Genomic DNA, 7465 nt, shown 5'->3' with positions numbered 1-7465 from the left:
TCTAGTTTAGTCTTTTCAACAAATATATTATGTTGTCTTGATGGAAACTAGTTTTGGAATACAATTCTTTTCCTTGAGTAAGTTCTTCCAATGCACATGGCATTAACATCATTAGAAAGCATTCATTCAAAAGCTGCTACATATCGATGGCTTAGACTGTAGAGTACGAACTCCTTGTGGGCAGGGAATGTGTCTTGCATTTCTGTTTCATTTTCCCAAGTGCTTAGAACAGTACACAGTGTCCAGTGCTTAGTACAATGTCTGACACATAATGATGTAATTAGTAATCACTTAATGATGATGGTATTTGGTAAGTGCTTACTGTGTGCCAAGCACTGTTCTAAGCACTGGGGTAGACACAAGGTAGTCAGGTTGTCCCACGTGGGGCTCACAGTCTTAATCCCCATTTTACAGATGAGGTAACTGAGGCACAGAGAAGTGAAGTGATTGGCCCAAAGTCACCCAGTTGGTAAGTGGTGGAGCTGGGATCAGAACCCACAATCTCTGACTCCTGAGCCCGTGCTCCTGCTGCTAAGCCACGCTGCTTCTTAATAAAGGCCCGAGAAACTAAAAACAAAACTTAATGATGATGATCATGAAGATAATGAAGATCTAATTCATTCAGTCATTCGACAGTATTTATTGATCGCTTACTGTGTGCAAAGCACTTTACTAAGCAACTGGGAGTGTACAATATAACAATAAGTGAACGTATTCCCTGTCCACAGTGAGCTTATGTCTCTTCTCTGATAAGAAGGTTATGGAGATTATCGGTTGCCATTGACATCATCCTTATCATCATAATCATCCTTGCTATTTATTGTCTTCTGTATGAAGAATACTGTATTAGGCACTTGACATCAAATCTCATTGCATCCAGAGCCCCACCTGTGATCAACAAACTGCGGTCTGATGGGTAGCCTGGATGGGGACCAGCATAAGGCATCTGAATCCCTCCATTGTAGCCCAGAGGGGCTGGGACAGAGATCAGGCACTGAGTGCTTGTTTGTTTGTAAATTCATCAATCATACCTATCGAGTGCTTACTATATGCAGAGGACTGTTTCTAACAAGGAGCTTGGGACTTGTGGAATAGTGGTCCCAGGGGCCCAGAGACTCCTGCAAATAGTCCTGCCTCGAGCCCCGTCCCTCCCACACTATCTTGTGGGTGAGGAGACAAGATCCCAGCTTGCAGCAGCCTTGCTTAGGAACTCTGAGCAGGGCAATTCCTGCAGCCAAGAGGAGACAAATACAAGATAGAAGCCCCTGCACTCAGAGTCAGAGGCCAGCACGGACATTCCAGGTAAGAAGTACCTCAGGGGAAGGACAGACCCAGCAGCATCTTTGGCTCCCTGGACAAGTCTCCTGTGGTGAATCCTTTGGAAAATAGGAGGAGTTTGATGTAATTGGTTTTTCTGAAATACGGGGAAGCAAAGAAAAGCAGTGGGTGAATGCCATAGAGGTAAAAGACATGGTCCTTACCATGAAAGAGTTTACAATCTAATGTGGAAGAGAGGCAGATACATTATTTGCAATCAGTGGAGCAGGAGGAAGGATGACACAGATAAACCTGGAATAAGAAGGGGATGGGAAAATGGATAAGAGAATAAAATGAAAACAGAAATAGGATGAAGATCATACTATACAGTCAGCTGTGCTGAAACACATGTCTGCACTATGTGTTTTGGATAGAACACAGTTTTTGGCAGGATTAGAGAACAGTCTTCCCAAAACACACATCTTCTCTGGATAAGATGAGATGCCATATAGGAAGAGATGAACATAATGGGAGTTTAGTGACTTGCCCAGGGTCACACAGTAGGCAAGTGGCAGAGTCGGGACTAGAATGCAGGTCTCCTGACTCTTGGTCTGGAGCTCTTTCCAACACAGAGTGTGGCACAGACCGAGGAAGGGGACTAGTGGGAAGCTGGGAGACGAGCAAAGGGACTGGGGGGGATGCATTGGTCTCGCCAGGAGATGATTTGGACACCTGTCTACATGTTTTGTTTTGTTGTCTGTCTCCCACTTCTAGACTGTGAGCCTGTTATTCGGTAGGGACCATCTCTATATGTTGCCGACTTGTACTTCCCAAGTGCTTAGTACAGTGCTCTGCACACAGTAAGCACTCAATAAATACTATTGAATGAATGAGTACTATAATGTGAGTTTTCCTTCATGTGGGGTTCTTCAAGTACGTAGTCCCAAATAAGTGCTAGTGAAAGCTGTATGTGAGTAAATAAACGCTTAGGTGTATGCTAAGATGACATGAGCAGGGATGGTGGGCCTCAATCAGGGACACCATCCTGGAGGAAGAAGGATTTCAGGAGAGCTAGGAAGCTGGGGAGAGTTGAAGGGAGAATGAGTTCTGGACAAGGGGAAGGGAGTGAGGAATCAATCAGTTGGGGGAGAGGCAAGAGAGAGGCACAGATTTGGAAAGGCTGTGGGAGACTTTCTCTTGAAAGCTGCTAAGAAGGAGAAGGTGGAAGTAGAGATAGAAGAGCATCATGGAGGTTGAAGGTGGGTCTTGGGCACGTTAGGTCGGATGCTTTCGATTTCACCAGCAAAGGAGTTGACAAGATCATCGGAGATTAGGGAAGGAGGAAGTGAAATTAGAGTTTTTGGATAGGGCAAATGACTCTTTTTTGGGACAGTTACTCCTAGAACCAACATGGAAAAATTACATATTGAATTGTATTATGAATCGTGTGCTGGACCTAGTGCAGGAGATGGAAGAATCACTCTGCCATAGTGATCATGACTTGAGAACCTTTGACATTCTTGCTGGGGAAGAAATCCACAAACTATCATGGGCTATTGAATTTCTAAAAAAAATTTACAAAACCTAGACCTTAGTGGGGAAAAAGCTGACAGGGAGAGCTAAAAAAAAGAAAAATGAGTGACTTAAAGCTAGGAAGGTGTTAAAAAACACCTTTTTATAAGCCCAGGTAAGAACCAAAAAAAAAAGCAGGTAACCAAACAAAATTCCTTCATGGCTAACTGGAATAATAAGAATAATAAATGATGGTATTTATTAAGCTCTTATTATGTGCCAGATTCTGTGAAATCTGTGAGTTGTTGCTGATAATGGAAATAATAACAATAATAATGATGATGGTACTTGATAAGCGCTTACTATGTGGAAAACACTGTTCTAAGCACTGGGATAGATACAAGGTTATCAGGTTGTCCCGCGTGGGGCTCACAGTCTTAATCCCCATTTTACAGATGAGGGAACTGAGGCACAGAGAAGTTAAGTGACTTGCCCAGAGTCACACAGTTGACAAGTAGTGAAGTGAGGATTAGAACCCATGACCTGTGACTCCCAAGTCACGTGCTTTTTCCACAAAGCCACGCTGCTTCTCTACCAAGATGAATGGTATTTACGGGATTGGACATCATGGAAAGAACAAGAGAAATTACTCATGATTCTCAGTGACTGAGTTCTTATCCTGGATTTGGAGAAGGCCCAGGAAAGAACAGTGATGGGGAAGAAAGTCTGGGAGTGGAGTGTCTGAAGAAAAGTGGGATTTTTCAGTCGGGTGAGGAGAAACCTGAGGGGTCACTGATGATGGGCTCTGAGTCTCTGATGGGGTGTTCCATGAAGAATGGGAAGCAGCCAGACTGGGAGAGCCCAATGCTATGCCTGGAGGGTAGGGCGGTATTGTATTTCCAAGAACTTGGTACAGTGCTCTGCACACAGTAAGCGCTCAATAAACACTATTGAATGAATCCACTTCACCCTGTGCTGGCACACACACTGGCCCAGGAAGGGCAGACCCAGGACCCCAGGAAGGCTGGAGAGTGGGAGTGGGAGAATTTCAGATGAACGAGATCTGCAGCCAGACCCCAGGTCTCCTAACCACCTGTCCACCCCAGGTCTCCTAACCACCTGTCCAATAAAGCTGGGGTGGTCTGAAGTTGAGTGACGGGGTCTCTACACGGTTTACTCTGCCCATGATAACCACCCCCCCCAAACACACACACACACACACACACACACACACACATACACACATTAAACCACATAGAGTCTAGGTTGAGGCAGAATCAGGATGTGATTGATCTGTCATCTCATTCTCCTGCCATATCTCTCCCAGCAGATTCTCTGGCCCCATGGCAAAGGGGAACCAAACCAGTGTCTCGATATTCCTCCTCATGGGACTGTTTGACTGGGTGGAGCAGCGGCAGCTCTGCTTCGGGCTGTTCCTCTGCATGTACCTGCTTGGGGTCCTGGGGAACCTGCTCATCATCCTGGCCGTTGGCTCCGACCCGCACCTGCACACCCCCATGTATTTCTTCCTCATCAACCTCTCCCTGGCCGACGCCTGTCTATTATCTACCATGATTCCCAAGATGTTGGCCAACCTCCAGACCCAAGATAAATCCATATCCTATGCTGGCTGCCTAGCCCAAATGTTTTTTTTTTCCTTCTCTTTGTATGTCTAGACCATTTCCTCCTCACCGGGATGGCTTATGATCGCTACGTGGCTATATGCCACCCCCTCCACTACACCACCATCATGAACCCACGGCTCTGTGCCCTGATGGTTGCTGGGTCCTGGAGTGTCAGTGGCCTTGATGCCCTGATTCACACATTATTGGTGCTTCCATTATCTTTCTGTACAGACAATGAAATCCTTCACTTTTTCTGTGAGCCTAACCGGGTCCTAAGGCTTTCCTGCACAGACACTTTGATCAATGATGTACTGCTATACGTGCTGACAGTTATATTGGCTATTTTTCCATTCGTGGGTATCATTTTCTCTTACACTCGCATCATAACCACCATACTGAGAGTCCCATCTGCCAAAGGAAGATATAAAGCTCTCAACACCTGTTGCTTACATTTATCCGGGGTCTCCTTGTTCTATGGCACTGGTTTCGGGGTCTACTTCAGCCCCGTATCTACCCAAGCATCACAGAAGGGCTCGATAGCATCCGTGATGTACACGGTGGTCACCCCCATGCTGAACCCCTTCATCTACAGCCTGAGGAACAAAGACATGAAAGAGGCTCTGAGAAATGTGGTCAGAGGGAAAACTGTCTTCATGCAAAGACTGTGATTCATTCTTCTGCGTCCTGGAAGGAAGCAGGATCTGATGGAACAAGCTTTTGAGTCTTGAATCCTCTTTGAGTGAGACCAATCACCATTTTTGAGAACAGAACGCATTTGTCAAAATCCATTCTTGTTAGGGTCAAGTGCGCTGGCTGTCCCCTGCTCCCTCTCCCTTCTGTGTTGCCTATACCTTTGGATTTGTACACTTTTATTATTCATTCAATTGTATTTATTGAGCACTTACTGTGTGCTGAGTGCTGTATTAAGTGCTTGGGAAGTACAAATCAGCAACATATAGAGATGATCCCTACCCAACAATGGGCTCACTGTAAACACTTGATATTCACCTCACCCTCTTCCCCATAGTACTTATGGAAAACCTATAATTTATGTTAATGTCTGTCTCCCCCTCTAGACTGTAAGCTCCTTGTAGGCAGGAAAAGTGTTTACCAACTCTGTTATATTGTACTCTCCCAAGCGCTTAATACACTGTTCTACATTCATTCATTCAATCGTATTTATTGAGTGCTTACCGTGTGCAGAGCACTGTACTAAGCGCTTGGGAAGTACAAGTTGCTATCATAGAGAGACGGTCCCTACCCAACAACGGGCTAACAGTCTAGAAGGGGGAGACAGAGAACAAAACATAACATATTAATAAAATAAAATAAATAGAATAAATATGTACAAATGAAATAAATAAACAAATAGAGTAATAAATATGTACAAACATATATACATATATACAAGTGCTGTGGGGAGGGGAAGGAGGTAAGGCGGTGGGAATGGGCAGGGGGAGGAGGGGGAGAGGAAGGAGGGGGCTCAGTCTGGGAAGACCTCCTGGAGGAGGTGAGCTCTCAGTAGGGCCTTGAAGGGAGGAGGAGAGCTAGATGGACATCATTGACAAAATAAATAGAATAGTTAATATGTACAAGTAAAATAAATGGAGTAATAAATTTGTACAAACATATATTCAGGTGCTGTGCGGGGAATGAGGTAGGGTGGAGGGATGGGGAGGGGGAGAGGAGAAGGGGGCTAAGTCTGGGAAGGCCTCCTGGAGGAGGTGAGCTCTCAGTAAGGCTTTGAAGGGAGGAGGAGAGCTAGCTTGGCGGATGTGCGGAGGAAGGCATTCCAGGCCAGCGGGAAGATGTGGGCCGGGGGTCGATGGCAGGAAAGGCGAGAACGAGGCACAGTGAGGAGGTTAGTGGCAGAGGAGCTGAGGGTGCGGACTGGGCTGTAGAAGGAGAGAAAGGAGGTGATGTTGGAGGGGGCGAGGGGATGGAGCGCCTTGAAGCCAAGAGTGAGGAGTTTTAGCTTGATGCGTAGGTTTCTGCATTCATTCATTCAATCGTATTCATTGAGTGCTAACTGTGTGCAGAGCACTGTACTAAGTGCTTGGGAAGTACAAGCTGGCAACATATAGAGATGGTCCCTTCCCAACAACAAGCTCACAGTCTAGTCTGCACACAGTAGATACTCAATAAATATGACTGATTGATTGAAATGTAAATTGCCTATAAGCATGGTATTTGCTGAGCACTTACCATGTTCCAAGCACTCTACTAAGCCCTCGGGTATATACAATTGAATCACATTGGATACAGTCCCTGTCCTGCAAAGGGGGTTGCATTCTGATTATGTACTACCTGCTCAGTGAGAATAAAGACTAGGCCTCGGGTACTTTTATATATAGAGAAAATATGTTTTTGTCTCTTTTCTATAAAGAGGGGTATCTGGGAAATCTGTCTGGGTGTAAGCCCTTTACCTTGTTTTGGGGAGGTTATTGAAGCAATTGGCTCTCTTCCCTAATCCACTGCTGATCCCTGAGAAGGTAGGTTAGCAACGACCCTCCCCCAGCCTTCTGGATGCTTCCCGTGCCTCTGGGGGTGCAGTGGGGAGGTTTCACAGAATACCCACTTTTGGGGAGCACTAGCCAGAGTTATTGCTTAATGAGAGAGTGAGAGGGTGAAGCAGTTTGAGTTCTCCTGTTAGCTGGGATGGTTTTGCTGAGGGAGGCAAAGTCCTGGGGCATATGAAGGTGAAGCACCTCGGTTGCCCCTGGCTCATCAGCCCCATAGGGAGCAGTACCTTGTATCTACCCCGGAGCTTAGAACAGTGCTTGACACAAGCTGTGTGACTTTGGGCAAGTTATTTAACTTCTCTGTGCCTCAGTTACCTCATCTGGAAAATGGGGATTAAAGACTGAGCCCCACGTGGGACAACCTGATTACCTTGTATCTCCCCCTGTGCTTAGAACAGTGCTTTGCACATAGTAAGTGCTTAATAAATGCCATCAAAAATATGTCATCATTATAGTAAGCGCTTAACAAATACCAACATTATTATCTTCTAGACTGTGAGCCCATTGTTGGGTAGGGACCATCTCTGTTGCCGATTTGTACTTCCCAAG

General features: G+C 45.6%; 1 pseudogene; it reads left to right on the top strand.

The window, feature by feature from the left end:
- The first annotated feature begins 4112 nt into the window (after nucleotides 1-4112).
- Nucleotides 4113-5062, top strand: LOC119923779 (annotated as a pseudogene).
- The last annotated feature ends 2403 nt before the right edge of the window (nucleotides 5063-7465 follow it).

Source organism: Tachyglossus aculeatus, unplaced genomic scaffold (genome assembly GCF_015852505.1).
Source record: "Tachyglossus aculeatus isolate mTacAcu1 unplaced genomic scaffold, mTacAcu1.pri scaffold_259_arrow_ctg1, whole genome shotgun sequence".
NCBI classification, from domain to species: Eukaryota; Metazoa; Chordata; class Mammalia; order Monotremata; family Tachyglossidae; genus Tachyglossus; species Tachyglossus aculeatus.
This window is presented reverse-complemented; position numbering and strand designations above follow the sequence as displayed.